This window comes from Protopterus annectens, chromosome 13.part0 (genome assembly GCF_019279795.1).
Source record: "Protopterus annectens isolate FY-2018-M chromosome 13.part0, PAN1.0, whole genome shotgun sequence".
Lineage (NCBI taxonomy): Eukaryota > Metazoa > Chordata > Ceratodontiformes > Protopteridae > Protopterus > Protopterus annectens.
This window is the reverse complement of record NC_056747.1, coordinates 79,887,454-79,903,759: the sequence shown is the minus strand read 5'-3', so window position 1 is coordinate 79,903,759 and position 16,306 is coordinate 79,887,454.

Here is a 16,306-nt window from a genome sequence, read left to right as displayed (position 1 = left end):
GCAACAGTGATCAGCATATCTGAACACCACACTTTCTAAGAGAACAGGTGTGCTGCTTGTGCTAAGATACTAGGAGTAGCATCTGCTTTAGTTGATCATTGTGCTTTAGTTGCTGCCTTAGTAGCTAGTGTCTGAGATGTTGCATGCCACCACCATCCACAATGCGGAAAAGTCCATCATTGGTTGGTACTCTGTTACCTCCATGACTGTGACATACTTAACTGCTACCTTGTTGAGAGAGACATTATACATTGGCTAGTATATGTAATGTCCTCACAAGTTTTCAGGGGAAATGTATGGACCATGCATACCAGTGGACATGAAAATCTGTGTAGCATTAACCAAACTTGATATGGGGACCTTTCAGCATGCAACAGGGAACACACTAGATGATTTGCAGGCTTCAGTTTTGAAATTTTTTTTTTCACAGAATGCAACTTTATTGCAATCAACTAGGGCGTGTGTACAAATTCTGCAAATTGAGTGTAACATACACCGTATGCTTGAGCTGTGGTGGCTGATCATGTTCAGTCTAATAGCTAGTACAACCTGATTTTCATCTACTATAAACAATATAGCATAGAACCAAGAGCTCACCATCTGATTACTAACTCATCATCAACTAAATATTTTTCAGTCAATTAAGGCTAAAGACGCAGTTTGTGCAGCTCTCATGTTTGAAATTCTACTTCCATCTAGAATGGTAGCTAATCACTTTCTTTATAATTATGTTTCACATAATTATTTTAGTCAAATACAAACAAAACAAGCCAGAATCAAAAGCTTACAAACTGATAATGGTATGTAGTCCTATCTTGCCTTCATTCTTACATGTGGGTTCGGAGCCGATCCTCGGCTCCAACTCAGTTGATTACAACACTCAAAGTCTCTAAGTTGGCTCACGGCAAGGTAGGTATCCCATAATGCAGTGGTATCAATCCTCAGAACTCATTTGCCGCTTTACAAGTTCAGAAGTTCTCCTCTTGGCCATTTCTAAGTTTAAATCTTTTTCTACATTTTTTCATATTTGCAGACTGTTTTCTCTTAGTAGTTAGTTAATAGGTAGTTAGAATATTGTTATTTAGAATATGGGTAGCATTACTGTTATTTAGACTTTAGTTTATTCTAAATTGTTGTCACTGATTTGTCAACTGTTTGGCTGTCAGTTTTCTGCAGGCCTGTTGTTGGTATCCTGTAGTGGTAGTTAGTTTATCTATATTTAGTATTTGCTGTTGAGTCCTTGTTGGCTCATTTCTAGTTTTATAGCATGTGTTTGAATTACAGGACTTGCTGTTATTTAGTCTGTTGTGTTGCTATTTAACCTGTTGCCTTGTGTGTTGTCTTTTCCTTAGGCTAGTTATCTTAGTAAAGTGTTTTGTTCAAGGGCTAGGCCCGTTTAAGTTAGAGGACCCAGCCCTTTCTTAATATTGCCTTTCTCCTTCAGTTTGGTATTTCCTTTCCGTTCTACAGGGCTAGGCCCATTTAAGTTAGAGGACCTAGTCCTCTGTTCATCTCACCTCGCCTTTATTGTGTGCTGTGTTCCCTTCTTTGAGCAGGGCTAGGCACATTTAAGTTAGAAGACCTAGTCCTCTCTTTGGTTTTCCTGTGGTGTGCTTGTTCTTTCCCCCCAATAGTTAAGCTCCATTTTAGTTAGAGGACTTAACTAATCTCTTCTTTGTCCCTTAGTGTTGTTTTTTCCAGCAGTTATGTCTAAAGAATCTAAAAAAAAGAACAATAAACCGTCGGGTTTTAAAAAATGCCAAAAATGCACACAGAAAATGTCCATAACGGACGGGCATAGTGTATGTGTATACTGTTTGGGGGCCATTCACTTCCAGGAGACTTGTACTTTTTGTCATTCCTTTAGTTCGAGAGTCCTTCAAGTAAGGAAAACCAAACTGATATTGAAAGGTCTCTTGAAACCATCCTTTGAGGAGGATTTGGGTAGTTCTTCCTCTTCACAATCTACAAGGTCTCATTCTAGCAGGAAAGAAATGATTGTGAAAAGGCCTTCTCCAGTGTCCTCCAAGAAATCTGGGCTTCCTGAAAAAATTTTAAAAACCACCAAGGCTCTCACCTCATTGGCTCCACTGCCTTCAGAAACAATTGAGGTTATTACGATTGATGTGCCTGTATTGGCCCCAAGTACTTCAGAGCTGAAAAAGGATTCTGTAGCTTGGAGCCAGTCAACAGATATCCCACCAGTCTTCCCTACATTAAGATCACCAATTTTTTCAGAGATCTCACTCTCCAACCCTTTCTTCCAGGTCCCCTACGAGCCTATCGGATGAAGATGTGGAGAGGGTGGTGCACAGACTCTTGAAGGCGCCGGGGCTGGCAAATTTGCTCTTGGCTCCTGCCCAACTGGCCTTGGAGCCGCCCAAGTCCTTGTCAACCGATACTGTTCCTCCTCCGAGCCATTGCGGTCTATCAGAGCCAGAATATTCAGTACTGCTTCTACTAGAACCTTCAGCTCCGGCACCCCAAGTGGCTTTTTTGGAACCGATATCTGCTCCGACACTCTCGGTGCTGTCCGCAGTATCTAGGAGCCGAAGTTCACCAGTCAGCCCTGAGGGGGAATCTCAGACTCAAGCCTCTTTGGTTCCGAGTCTACCTCTCGGTGCATCGGCTCACTTGAGCTCAGCTCCTACATTGGTGTCAGAGCCAATCTCCCTGGAACCGGGGACTACCTCTGCTTTTTTGGAACCAGTGGTGCCCTTGGAGTCAGGGGAGTTGGCCTTTGAGCTGATGAGGAGTGCACTGGCCAAATCTACAGCTCTACACAAGGATGCTGATGTTTTTCCCCCAAAAGCACAGGCTTCTGTCTTCGCACCACCATATCCACAGGACAGTAGAGATCCGCAGCCTCAGGAACACCCTCTGGGTGGTCCCCATTCTTCCGAGACCTCCCCAGAATACCCTTCTGAGGAGCCTCCATGGAAGAAAACATGCACGAGGAAGCATGTAGACCCCCCTGACGAGTCTGTCACTTCTGACACTGATCTCGAGGAGTCAGAAGGGTCCCCATGGTCGTCCTCTGATGATATCTCCTTTGTAGATATCCTTGAGGTCCTAAAACAGAGAGGCAGATGACCTACCATCACCCCTTCTGATGAGGAATCGGTGTACCTGAAGGCTTTCGGATCTCAACCTTCAGCAGCTTGAGTGTCTCTGCCTTTTGACGAGCTCATGGACTTGGTCAGTCGAAAGGTGTGAGAATCCCCTGACACCATGGAACCAGTCTCTAGGAGGCCAAACAAATTTCTCTCAGGCCCCAAGGAAAAGGATTTCTTGACAAAAGATAGATGCTGATAGATGCTATGGTGGTGGCAGCAGCCATCAAGAAGGAGCTTGCAGAGACATCCCCATCTGTCCATCTGCTGAATAAGGAGTCTCAAACGATGGACAGATAGGGGAAGCGTGTTTTTTCTTCAGTGGCTTTTACCCTTAGATCGCTGAATTATCTTACCCATTTTACAAGGCTTCAGGGAGATGATCTGAAGGAACTAGGAGATATTCTACAAGGTACTTAAACTGAGGGGGTACCAGAAAAGCTTACCGCTGAGTTATCCACCTTAAACTCCATTGTGAACTCCTCTATGAGGCTGATATCATACGCAGCAGATGGAGCGAGTAGGGCAGCAGGTTCAGAAGATTCCCTGAGGAAACACTCCTGGATGTGCTTGTGTAACTTCCCGGAACCCTTTAAGTCTACCTTCACAAATGCTACTTCTGATGGTTCCTCACTGTTTGGACCAAAAGTTAAGGATACACTCACCAGATGCGAGCAGCAAGGGAAAACTCTCTCTGGCATTGGAGTATGTTTTTCCATCCCTTCAAGACCCGATCCTAATGGGCAGAAAGGCGTGAAGATGTGGTTCAAGAAATCACAGAGATTTTTTCCCAGACTCATGAGGTGATTCCTTCCCCAGGAGCAGAGGGGGAGGAAATAATGATAGACACCATCTTAGAGGCAGTGGGGGTCCGCAGAAAGAGGGTGACCGTGATTCCTTTTGCGGACGTCCCTATCAGCACTCCTGAAAGAAGGCCCGACTGTGCTACTCTGGAGCCAGTTGGGGGATGTTTATCTTTGTACCCAGAAGCCTGGCACAATATCAAAAAAGACAAGTGGGTACAAAACATAATATCCAGAGGATACTCCATACCCTTCTCCTACCCCCCTCCTTGAACCAGGAAAATCCCTGATGTTCCACCCAATCACAGGGATCAGGCAACTGTAGAGATTCAAAAGTTGCTAAACAAAAGAGTCATCCAGTCTGCCCCCACAGACCAGATAGGATTCGGAACTTACTCGAGATTCTTTATGGTGCCAAAAAGAACAGGGGACTGGAGGCCCATATTGGATCTCAGCAAATTAAACAAATCAGTAAAGAAGTCCAAGTTCCGAATGGTGACACTGCAGTCTATACTCCCCCTTTTAGGGAAAGACAACTGTTTGTGCTTGATAGACCTCCAGGATGCGTACTACCACAAGAGCATCGAGGAGTCACTTATGCTTCTGGCTGGAAGCCAGTCACTGCCAGTTTTATGTTCTGCCCTTTGGTCTCACTACAGCTCCCAGAGTGTTCACTAAATGCATGGCAGTAGTAACAGCTCACTTGAGACGTCTTGGATTCCGAGTGTTTCCATACCTGAATGACTGGCTCCTGACTGCTACCACCAAGCATCTTCTTCAACAGGCCAGAGACATGACTCTACAAGTTTGTGCTTAGCTAAACATTACAATAAACTTGCAAAAATCTGCCTTGTCACCCTGTCAGCATGTTACTTTTATAGGTGCAGATATAGACACAGTTTCAATGATGACAGGCATTCATGCCGACAAAATTGTGAATCTCAGACAACAAATATTGCATCTTCTTCCCAAACACAAGGTCAAAGCAAGGTCAAACTACTGGGAACAATGGCCTCAACCATAATCCTTGTTCCATTATCCACGATGCATATGAGAATCCTACAGTGGTTACTCTTCTTCCAGTGGTCGCTTCAGGAACTTCCTCTGTCTCACCCAATCATAATAACAGAAACTTGCAAGAAGGATCTTCGTTGCTGGATTCAGTCAAATGAGTTAACCATCGGGAGACCATTCATTCCACATCAACCTGTTGCCACTGTGACCATGGATACTTCCCAGATTGGGGGGGGGGGGATTACCTGGGAAAGACAGTCCAAGGCATATGGCAGGAACACGAGGCCCATTTGCACATCAGTGTTCTAGAGATGGGAGCAGTGCTTCTGGCGTTACAAGCACTCCACAACTCTCTACCTCTAGGGACGATTGCAATCCAGTCAGACAATATGTCAGTGGTATGGTATATAAACTAACAAGAAGGAACCAGATCATACCTACTTTGTCGAGAGGCTCTGAGGGTTTGGCAGTGGGCAATATCTTCCCAATGCTTTCCAATCACAACGCACATCCCGGGAAAGTCCAATGTGATAGCCGACAAGCTCAGCAGGGGAATTCTGATGCCTCACGAGTGGTCTCTGAATCAGAACATAGAGGAAGAGATCTTCCACAAATGGGGCCAGCCTTGCTACGATCTTTTTGCCACCCCTATGAACGCCAAATGCAGCAGCTACTTTTCCCTGATCCCCCATCCGGTGGAGACACCGAGAGGCGCACTTTTTCACAGTTGGCCCTCAGGACTTCTTTATGTGTTTCCCCCATTTCCCCTCATATCAAAAGTAATTCAGAAAGCAAAATCCTTGGGAAGCAAGATGATTCTCATTGCCCCATACTGGCCTCATCAGATTTGGTTTCCCTTTCCCGGGCCTCATCTACTGGAGGATCCATGGATTCTGAACCCAGTTCCAGACCTCCTGACACATATGTCAGGAACGTTCCATCCATCTCTCCACACCCTCAACTTGACAGCTTGGCTGCTCCACTTTCAACCTTGGTCAGGCTTCAGAATTTCACTCCAGCAGTAAAACATATCTTGCTATCTTCTCATAACCTTTCTACCAGAAAACTATATGCTAGTAAATGGAAAAGATTTTCTTTTGGGGTGCAGACTAGAAACATAGATCCCTTCACTGCCCCAATTTCGTCAGTTTTACACTTTCTTTCAGAACTCTTTCAACAAGGCACAGCCACTGCCACAATTAAAGTTCAGCTAGCGGCTATCTCCAATTTCCACTTAGGACAGCATACACCTAACTTGATGGGACATAGATTGTGTTAAGCATTTTTGAAAGGCACTTCTTTACTGAGACCTCCATTTAAAGAACCTGTCCCTTCTTGGGATTTGAATTTTGTCCTTTCACATTTAACCTCACCACCCTTTGAACCTTCATCCCACTTGCAATTTAAAATTCCTCTCTTGGAAAACGATTCTTCTCATAGCCATAACCTCAGCTAGAAGAGTTTCAGAGCTACAAGAGCTTTCAGTCAAGCCTCCTTATCTGATCTTCCATAAAGACAGGGTTTCTCTTTGAACTAACCCTTCCTTTATCCCTAAGATTTGCTCCCAATCCAATATTAACCAAACTATTGAACTTCCAGTATTTTTCCCTAACCATACTAGCAAGGCAGAATACAGACTTCACCAACTTGATGTACATAGGCAATTGAGGTTCTACCTTCACAGAACCAGAGAGTTCAGGAAGTAAGATCAGTTATTCATATCCTTTTCAGAGGCAAGAAAGGGTATGCCAGTCTCTAAAATCACATTATCTAATTGACTTTCTAATTGCATAACTTTTATATACTCTTCCAATAACAAGGAGCTCCCCTTCAAAGTTAGAGGTCACTCAACTAGATCAGTAGCAACATCCACTGCCTTTCAAGCCAGGATTTCAATGGACAGTATTTGTGCAGCCGCAACTTGGGCAAGCCCACATAGGTTCATAGGTAGGTACTAGGCTAAGGGCCTATATAAGCCTAGCCAAAAAGGTACCCTGGCTTTCGACACCCAAGAAAATAATTTTCCTGTGCCCCTGTTGAGCAGAGCCACAGAGGTGATCCCCGGGGTGAATTTCCTATTTCCCATCCAATCATCAAGATTTTTCTTGAAGAGTGCTAGTGAGGAGCTTTGTTTGATATAGCTAGGTAGTTTGTTCCAGAGTATGGGAAGTCTCTGGGACATGAATCTATCCCTCCAGCATGTTCTGTTTATTGTGGTGACAAGGTTTATGTCCCTAGAGCGTGTAGCTCAGAGGGATTGGGATTTCTTTAAGTGGAGCATGTCCAACAGCTCTGGGTTTGACATAGCTTTGTATGTTAGGCAGAGATCGCCTCTGAGTAGGTGATGTGTGACGGAGTAAAGCTGGAGTTTTTTGAGACAGTCTGGGTAGGGCATCTGTTTGAGGCCAATAATCCTCTTTGTGAGGAATTTCTGCGGCCTTTCCAGTTGTAGATGTCTTGTGAGGTACATACCAAAAGGGTCGTTGTACTCTATAATGGGTCTAATGAGTGACGAGTAGAGGGGAACAATTACCTCTTTTTTCCTGGATGAGAAACCTTTTGTGATGAGGTGTGCCACGTAGAAGGATTTCCTGACTACTGTGGCAATGTGATTATCAAAGGAGAGACTACTGTCCACCTGTGTCCCAAGGTCTCTTATCACACTTTCAGTGTTATGTAGACTACCACCTATGTGGTAGCTCATGGGTACAGAGTTTTCACCAAAGGGGATGACAATGCACTTTTTGGCATTGAGCTTGAAGTCATGGCTTTGACACCAGGCATCTGTCTCAGTGAGGCCCTTTTGTAGGATGTCCACATCGTTAGGAGTTTCAATTATGGCTCCTAGTTTGCAGTCATCTGCGAACTTCATTAGCCAAATACCTTCTGTGTTAGCCTGTGCTTCAGAAAAGTAGATTCCAAACAGGAGAGGACCCAGGATTGAACCCTGTGGTACTCCACTTGTCACTGGTCTGAAGTCGGATTTGGAGTCTGCTACTTTCACAGTGTGGGTTCTGTCAGTGAGCCATTTGGTAACCCATCTTGTGACATAGGGATTTGACCTAGTTTATTGAGTTTATCTATAATTCCAGAGTGGGGGATGCTGTCAAAAGCCTTGGCGAGATCTAGATAGGCTGTGTGAATCACCTTACTCTCATCTATGGTTTTGGTGGCTGCTTCAAAGAAGTCAATCAGGTTTAGGAGACATGATCTGCCATTTACAAACCCGAACTGGGTGGGGTCCAGAGTTTGGAGATTACCAATGTCTTTGTTTATAAGTTCCATGATGATACGTTTCATGGCCTTGCAGACCAGGCTCGTTAGGCTAATGGGTCGGTAGTTCCCGGGGTCCGTGGTGGCTCCCCCTTTGTGGAGTGGGATAACCGTTACTGTTCAGCATTCACTGGCTCATTACTCATTGCAAAGTTGACTTGTCCTCCAGGGACAGAGCTTTCTTTGGTTCCATGGTGCTCAAGAGTGTATTCCCATGAACCACCCGAGAAAAAGTTGCTAGGGATGTTGTTTCACGTGTAAGAATGAAGGCGAGATAGGTCTACATAACAAAGAAGTTATGCACTCACCATAACATTCTATGTTTGTAGTCCATCTCGTCCTTCATTCTTATGAACCCACCCACCTACCCCTGTCCATATAGTCCTAGAGGACCTGGTAGGAAATTTTGCTCCTTCCTTATGTTGGAGACCTTTCACTATTTTTTCTCCTTTACCTGAGGGTACAGTATTACTATTTCTATTATGGTTAGCAGCAAACAAGATCTGAGGATATTGATACCACTGCATTATGGGATACCTACCTTGCCATGAGCCAAGTTAAGAGACTTAGAGCTTTGTAATCAGCAGAGTCAAAGCCGAGGATTGGCTCTGAACCCACATGTAAGAATGAAGGGCAAGATGGACTACAAACATAGAACGTTATGGTGAATACAAAACTTATTTTTTAGCCTAGTGTGTAGTTATCCATATTTCACATTCACAATCCTCACACAGAGCTTAAACACACAAAGAAATAAATCTTCCTATACACACATGAGCCATCTGATACTGCAGTATGGTGCAAACTTGAGAGAAGTTAAAGACTTGGAGAAATTAAAAAAAAAACAGTATGGTGCAAACTGTTTAAATTTACCTATTTATGATATACACATACACCCTTCAGTGAAATCTCCAATTCCTACTGCCATCTAGCCTTACAATAGTTTACTCTTTCATGGTACACTATTTGTAAATGAGCTCAATTTGCCTGTATCTTAAGGTCTTGCCTTACATCAGCCAGTCCCTTCAAAGACATTTACTTAGGTCTTCATTCATCATTCAACAGTTACCTTTCATATCCTCGAACACACCCCCAATACCATTTTCCTGTTGCAGTGCTTTTCCTAATCTTGAAATACTATTCCTTCCTACCATAACCAGTTTGTTGACTTTCCAATGCTCATTTAGCTAGTAATGGCTAATCTGTGGAACTTACCTGCACTCAGTTTGTTTATAGATCACCACTGCACAAAGCACATTAATGTATGATGGATCCCTGCCTTAGCTGAAACCTTGCCTGTAGTTTTTCCCATCCCATAAGTGTACTTCCTATCAACATCTGATCTCAATATTTCAGGTTTGATGCCATTCTTTCCAGGTACTCAACAACGGAGCTGTTCTTGGGTCCAGCAATTGCCCCCAGTTGGCAACAAATTCTCTATCCATTGCTTTAATCAATTCCTTTGAAATATCCAGATACCTTCCTTAATCAGCTCATTCAGTATCAGCTGTCAAAGTGCCTCTGCTTACCTCTTCAACATGGATACAACTATATGTCTGCCTTCTAAACAAACAGATTTCACGTTTAACATTTCTTTCCATCTTGCTTCACATGTCGCAAAACACCTATCATCAGTATCACTTTGATGAAGACATATAGGTCAAGGATGCTCAATATTCCCTTTTACTATAGGCATGACTACTTGTTCATGCTACTCAAAGGCATCCCCCTACCCAAAGAAAGTTCTAAAGTCGGTGTTTAACCTTTACTAAGTTTTCTGTTCCTGGCATGGTCCAAAAGGCATGAATAGTATACAGTATATCTGGCAACATATGCCAGTGTATTAGCTGCACTCTGATCCAGCTCCAAATTAAAGTGACCATATCATTGAAGATTCCCCTTCATTTTTATCAATTCCTTTTCACAGGATACTTTCATATACTACTCATAAGTTGATGTTAAACGTACTGCTAAATATTTCACAGATGCATCAGACCTAAGATAGGACACCTCCCCTATATCTTTACTGCATACACTGATTCCTATCACCTTACTAGTAGCCTTATTTACCTGATACCCTGAAATCTCTCCAAATCTGGCCAAAAGCTCAAAGACTCTACTAAAATCCTTCTCAGGATTAATTATTGAAACTATTACATTGTACACATAAAAGGCCACCTTCAATTCCATATGCTGTACCTGTTTGTGTTAATACTGCTAAGCCTAATCACAGTAATCAGGGGCTTTAGGTACAGGGCAGACAATGGCAAGAGTGAGCATCCTTGCCTTTTCCCATCTAAAAAGGGAAAATCCTGTGCCTGTTTACCTTCTGTTTTAATCTTGGCAGCTGATCCCTTATAAATCTCTTACAATAAATCTACCTGTCAAAATTCTTTTTGGCATCTAATGAAACTAATGCTACCTGATATTCCAGCCTTCTTGCATCATGTATCAATAGTAACTTTTTTAATAAATTGTCAAAGGTCCTTCTTTCCCATATAAAATCACACTGATCCAGATCTACTAGCTAATTAACTAGGGGAGCCAAGATATTTGCTATAGTACTCAAAAACATTTTATAGTTGTGGTTCAGTATTGTGATGGGTCTGCAGGACTCTACACACTCCAGATCACTCCCCTCCTTGTGTAGCTCTACAGTAATTCCTTATTTCCATGATGGGGGATCCAACTCTTACTGATCACAAGGTTAGAGAATTTAACCCATATCTCTATTAATGTCTCACCTGCTAATGTCCATAATTCTATAGATATTCCATCTAATCCTGGAAATTTGTCTCACTTTTGCTTACTGAAGACCTGATGCACCTCATCTCTAACCAATCCCTCTTGTAATATGTCAAGCTATTCAGAGAGTACCAGTCCCTCAAAAAAGATGTTGCCTCTTGCTTCCCTGTTCTGTTTTAAGGCCTCTCCATTGTAAAGCTCAGCACAGAAGTCAGCAAATATATCTAGCATTATGGATGACCTCCTTTCTAGCCCCTGTTCATTCCCCTTCCTTATTGCTGCCACATTTTGTTCCACCTTCTGCTGTCTTAATCTAGACACTAAAATTAGTGGTCTGCGAGAGGTCACCCCATACACATCTTTAATTGCCACATTTGCTCCAATATTCTCTTGTCCCCCACTGGTGTTCTTGTGCCAGAAGATGACTGAGATTGTCTAGATCCTCAGATCTTATCTTTTTTCTGCCCACCTGGTATTGTCTTATATGCCTAGACCAATTCTTTCTCATTAATCTCTCTCACTTGCTACTTCCTTTATTTCCTGTCAGTGTTTCTACTAATTTTGTCTTATCCCAACATAAATATGTTATCACATTCAGCTCCCCTAAGAGCTATAATAATTTAGTCAGTGGCCCAGTTCTTTAAATAGTCTCTCTGAGTATACATAAAAAAGAAATCTCCAGTGTCTCTCCCTATTCATATCAGCTTCCTCTTTCCACTTCAGGGATAAGTAAACATTATTAAGCCTTCTTCCATATTTTCTATCAGTTCTCCATGTTCTTCTGTTCTAACTAATCTATCTATACCTGCAATCTTCCCCACTTGAGGCTATAGTAAGTATTGCCTCTGACTGAGATCTTTCCTGGGCTATCCATACGTCTAATAATCCAATCATTTTCAAAAGACTCATATAAGTTTTCTCTTTCCTTGTTTGCTTGTTTCCTTTAACTTCCCTCAATAATTCCTATCATAAAACAGCATATTCTAATCCCCTGTTACAATTAACATTCCCTCAAATAATCTAAATATAGATAGTTTTTCTCTTATTTTTGTGAATTTAAATTTTGGGGGAAGGTATAATGCTACTAGCATCAAAAGCATCCCCTCATAAGAACCTTTACAAGCTGAAATATAACCATCTTTATCATAAAGCACTGTGGCCTCACTAATTTGCAAAGACTTTTTAAGTAGTAAACACACCCCTTATTTACTTGTTACCTCATACTTCGTACTTGACACCAGCCTAAATCCCTTTCTGTATAACTTCTTATGGTCCACTGAAAGATGTATTTTTTGTATAGTAACCACTCCCTTGCATGTGTTTTGAATGGCACTAAGTATTGTCTCCCTCTTAATCGGTTGAGTGAGATCCTGAATGTTCCAGGGCAATAATGTTAAATATCCTGCCGTATTACATCTTTTTTGCAGTTTCCATTGGTCTTTCTTGTAACTATGTCTTTCTCCCACCCATCTGTGTATGGAGCACGTAACCAAGCTAGCCTCCTTGCTGAAAGCTGCCTGTTTGTTCACATCTGCATTAAACAGCCTTTCATATCCTGTCTGCAGGATACTATCCAATCATCCAGTTCCCCTGACTGGTACCCAACCCACGCATCTCCCGCATTCCTAAACTATATACAGATTTCCAAGTTGCGTGGAAACTTGCCCTAATGCCACCTGGTACAGTTGTTTCCCTTTCTCACATTCCTTGGGTGGTAGTGTATTTGCTGGTAGAGACAAAATGTATCATTGCTGCAATTACATTGCCTCCTGCTGTATCTCTTTCCCTCTCTCTCTCTCTCTCTCTATATATATATATATATATATATATATATATATATATATATATATATATATATCTATATTAAGCACCTGCAAGTGATTAGTAATGCCATGGAAAAGTGTCCACAGGCTTTAAAACACAACTGGTCTCCTAGTCTCATTCACAATTTGTTTTTGCTTTCCTCCAGAAAAATAAATTACTGAACCCTTAGGTTACTAGTATGATATTCTGCCAATCAAAAGCTACCTTGCATCCCAGTGATCCCTCTATCATACTCACAACAATAATCCATCACTTCTTTGTCAAAGGGTAGATTCCACCATTTCTCTTCCAATCACTCAAACTGCTTAGTGACTCCTATAAGCAATATATTTTCAAAATGGCTTAACTTTCTTTGACTCAAATTGTTCATTATTTTCATCCTTGGAACTTAACAACAGTAGGGATATCACAACTCAAATAATTTTGGAGAACTATTTGCTTACCATAATTTTGTCTTAGTAGGCAAATCATCTGTCTCTTCTCCTGTACCAGTTCAAACACCCTGTGCCATCCTGGTCAAAAATGTAGTAGATTGGTCCAAATCTTCTATTACAGGCCAAACTGACTACTTTGTGGATATTAATGCTCACCTATCCATCCCCATAGTGTGCTTTAGAAAAAAAAATACTTGAAATGAAGATTGTCAACAGAATAGACTCAATAATCACTAGAGGAAAATTTTCCCCCAAAACTGCCCCCCCCCCCCCGCCCTGCAATTAATACAATCCTAGCCTCATCTCTAAACTCACAGAGACCACGGCTTGAAACATGGGCATCATATTATCTTTAAATGGGTCCCTATCAGTTGATCAAGTTTTCAGAAACTCCAACTTCATATGGTTGAGACCATACAATCAAATTTTTGAAAACTTGAAGCTTATGAATGGAGATGGTGGCACAGCAAGTATCAGGAAATGTACCCTTTTTTCACTGTAGGCCATCTCAGAGTTGGTATATATAATTTGCAAGTGGTGTGGGGGGTGCAGGGAGGCTTTCCCCCCTTCAAAAATGTAAACAAAAGTAGATTTTTGTGTTCTTTTTTTTTTTGATGATTGAGTTTTCAGAAACTTGATCATATGGTCTCTTCCATTTTTTTTTTTTTTTTTTTTTTTTTGTGTTTCCGAAAACACCCTAACCATTATACAAATTATATTCATGCTTGCTGGGTAGTTTAGCCTGTAGTGAAACCCACAAACTTTACATTGCTATTGAATGGGGACAAAAGCACCACTTTTCTTTTGAGACAAAATAATCCTAATCTACATAGACTTCCAATTCCTTATAAGTGAGTTTCACATCAAGGCTTCCACAATTGCGAAATAACCCTCTCCTTCTGTCTATAAGTTGCAAATAGGTTCATAGGAAAGTACTAGGCTAGCTGCCCTTGTGGGCTATTTTAAGATTAGCCATGTTTCCTTTTTGTGTTCAAAATAACCTATCCCATTTATTTATAGACTGGCCTTACCCATCCCATTGTTAATGATTATATATTAGCTCTTAGTAAGAGTAACTGGGATCATACCATAGATAATTTGAGGGGACCCATGCATGGGATAAAGCATTTAGGAGCTGCCTCTGTCCATTAGTAATGCAGTGGGCAGTCCTTGAGTAAATTTTCTGTTTCACATCCATAAATAGCCTATCTACTACAAGAGGAGTGGTTTCTGGCCCGAAATCGTAGTTTATTGGCCATTTGGGCAGTCTTTCCATCTCTTTCAACTTTCTGGTTTAAAAGCCCGCATTTGCACTTATTTCCTACCTTTCCTGTAACTAGTCTAGTCTAGATACAGATTTGCTGTATCCAGGATGGTTTGTAAGCTTCTGAGCGGTACCAAAGTTTGCTCTTCAACTTTTCCCTTAGATCTGCTAGTTATCTCCTCTGCTGCACTTTTACTAGCTTATTAGTCTAGCACTTTACCAGACTTCTTGTAGCAATTATTGTAGCACACAAAAGTGCTACCAGCACTATACATTCTACAAGGAAACAGCTCCGGTACTTATTATTAATGCCCACCCCTCCAGGCATGTCTAAATGTCAGTTTCCTGTGCTTTCGCCTATTAACCTGGTGAACTTGGGCATCCTGAGGCAGTGTAGCAACTGCCTCATGTACACAGACAACCCTCTCCTCTTATCTCCCAACACTCAGACTTGAGAGAGATGCACTTATATATCCAAATTGGAAGCCATTGACTCTCCAGCCAAGACCGGAATAGCTGGTCAAGAGGAGAAGGTCAGCACCTGCACCACACCACATGGAACACATAGCCCTCCAGAACACACACCAGCATGGCCTTCACATAAAAACACAAACCACACACCCACCTTTGTGGAGGCTCTCAATAAAAATCTATCCAAACAGCAGAGACCTCCAAGGCAGAAATGCACTTGACCACCACAACACAACACTAATCACGAGACACATAACTCTCCTAAACAATGTGCCACTCAACCAAAGCCCGTAAGGCAAAACAGCATGCCCAACACGCTAGTCATAGGTGACTCGATAGTGAGGCACACTGATGTCCCACTCACTAGGCTGAATAAGGAGAAAGTAACAGTCAGCTGCCTATCAGGTGCCAGGATCCGTCACATAATGCATGCACTCAGGTCCCTCAACAAGAGGTACAAATATGACTCTGTCATTGTACATGTGGGTGTGAATGACCTGAGACATACCTCCTTGAACTACATGAAAAGAGACATGGAGGAGCTCTCAGATTATGTAGCCTAGGCAGGTATGACCCTAGCCCTGAGCAGCATCCTATTATCACCCAGAATGATACCACAGTACAAGCAGAAAATGATTGATTTCAACAATTGGTTAAGTTTCTGGTGTCATTCTAAGGGGATCCATTATCTATCTGCCTGGGATGACATGACTGACGGACCTAGATGCTTTGTCATAAATGGCCTGCATCTGTCATCCCTGGCCTTCTGGATACTGGCCAAGACTCTTGCCACCTCTATAGTGCCTTTTTTAGGCTGTGTTCAAAAGACCAAATTACCACTGTAACAGCTACAAACAAATGCAATCCGAGGGCCATGCTGCTCAACGTTAGAAGTCTAAATTTCAAAATGCACTCGATCAAAGCACTCCTTAAAACAGGGAACATCGACATTTGTGCTCTAACAGAGACCTGGTTCAAGGCAGCAGAAAGCACCCCTGCACTACCAGGCTATAACTCATTCCACACCTTTTGGCCCCAGAACTTGGACCGAAGCTCCAAAGGCGGTGGTGTTTCCATATTCATAAAGGATGCGCACACCTCCAAACTGGCAGCCCAACATAAAGCATCAGAGATACTTCAGGTGCAGCTAACACTGGGTAAGAAAATGATTCAGGTCATAGCCTGCTATAGGTCCCCAACCATGTCCCAAAACTCACACTCCATGTTCCTAAGCACCCTGGAGAATATTAGGGTACAACCTAACACTCTCATACTGGGTGACTTCAATTACCCCTCCATTAACTGGGAAAACTACTCATGTACCAATACACTTGCCCAACGTTTCCTGGAATTCATTAATTCCAA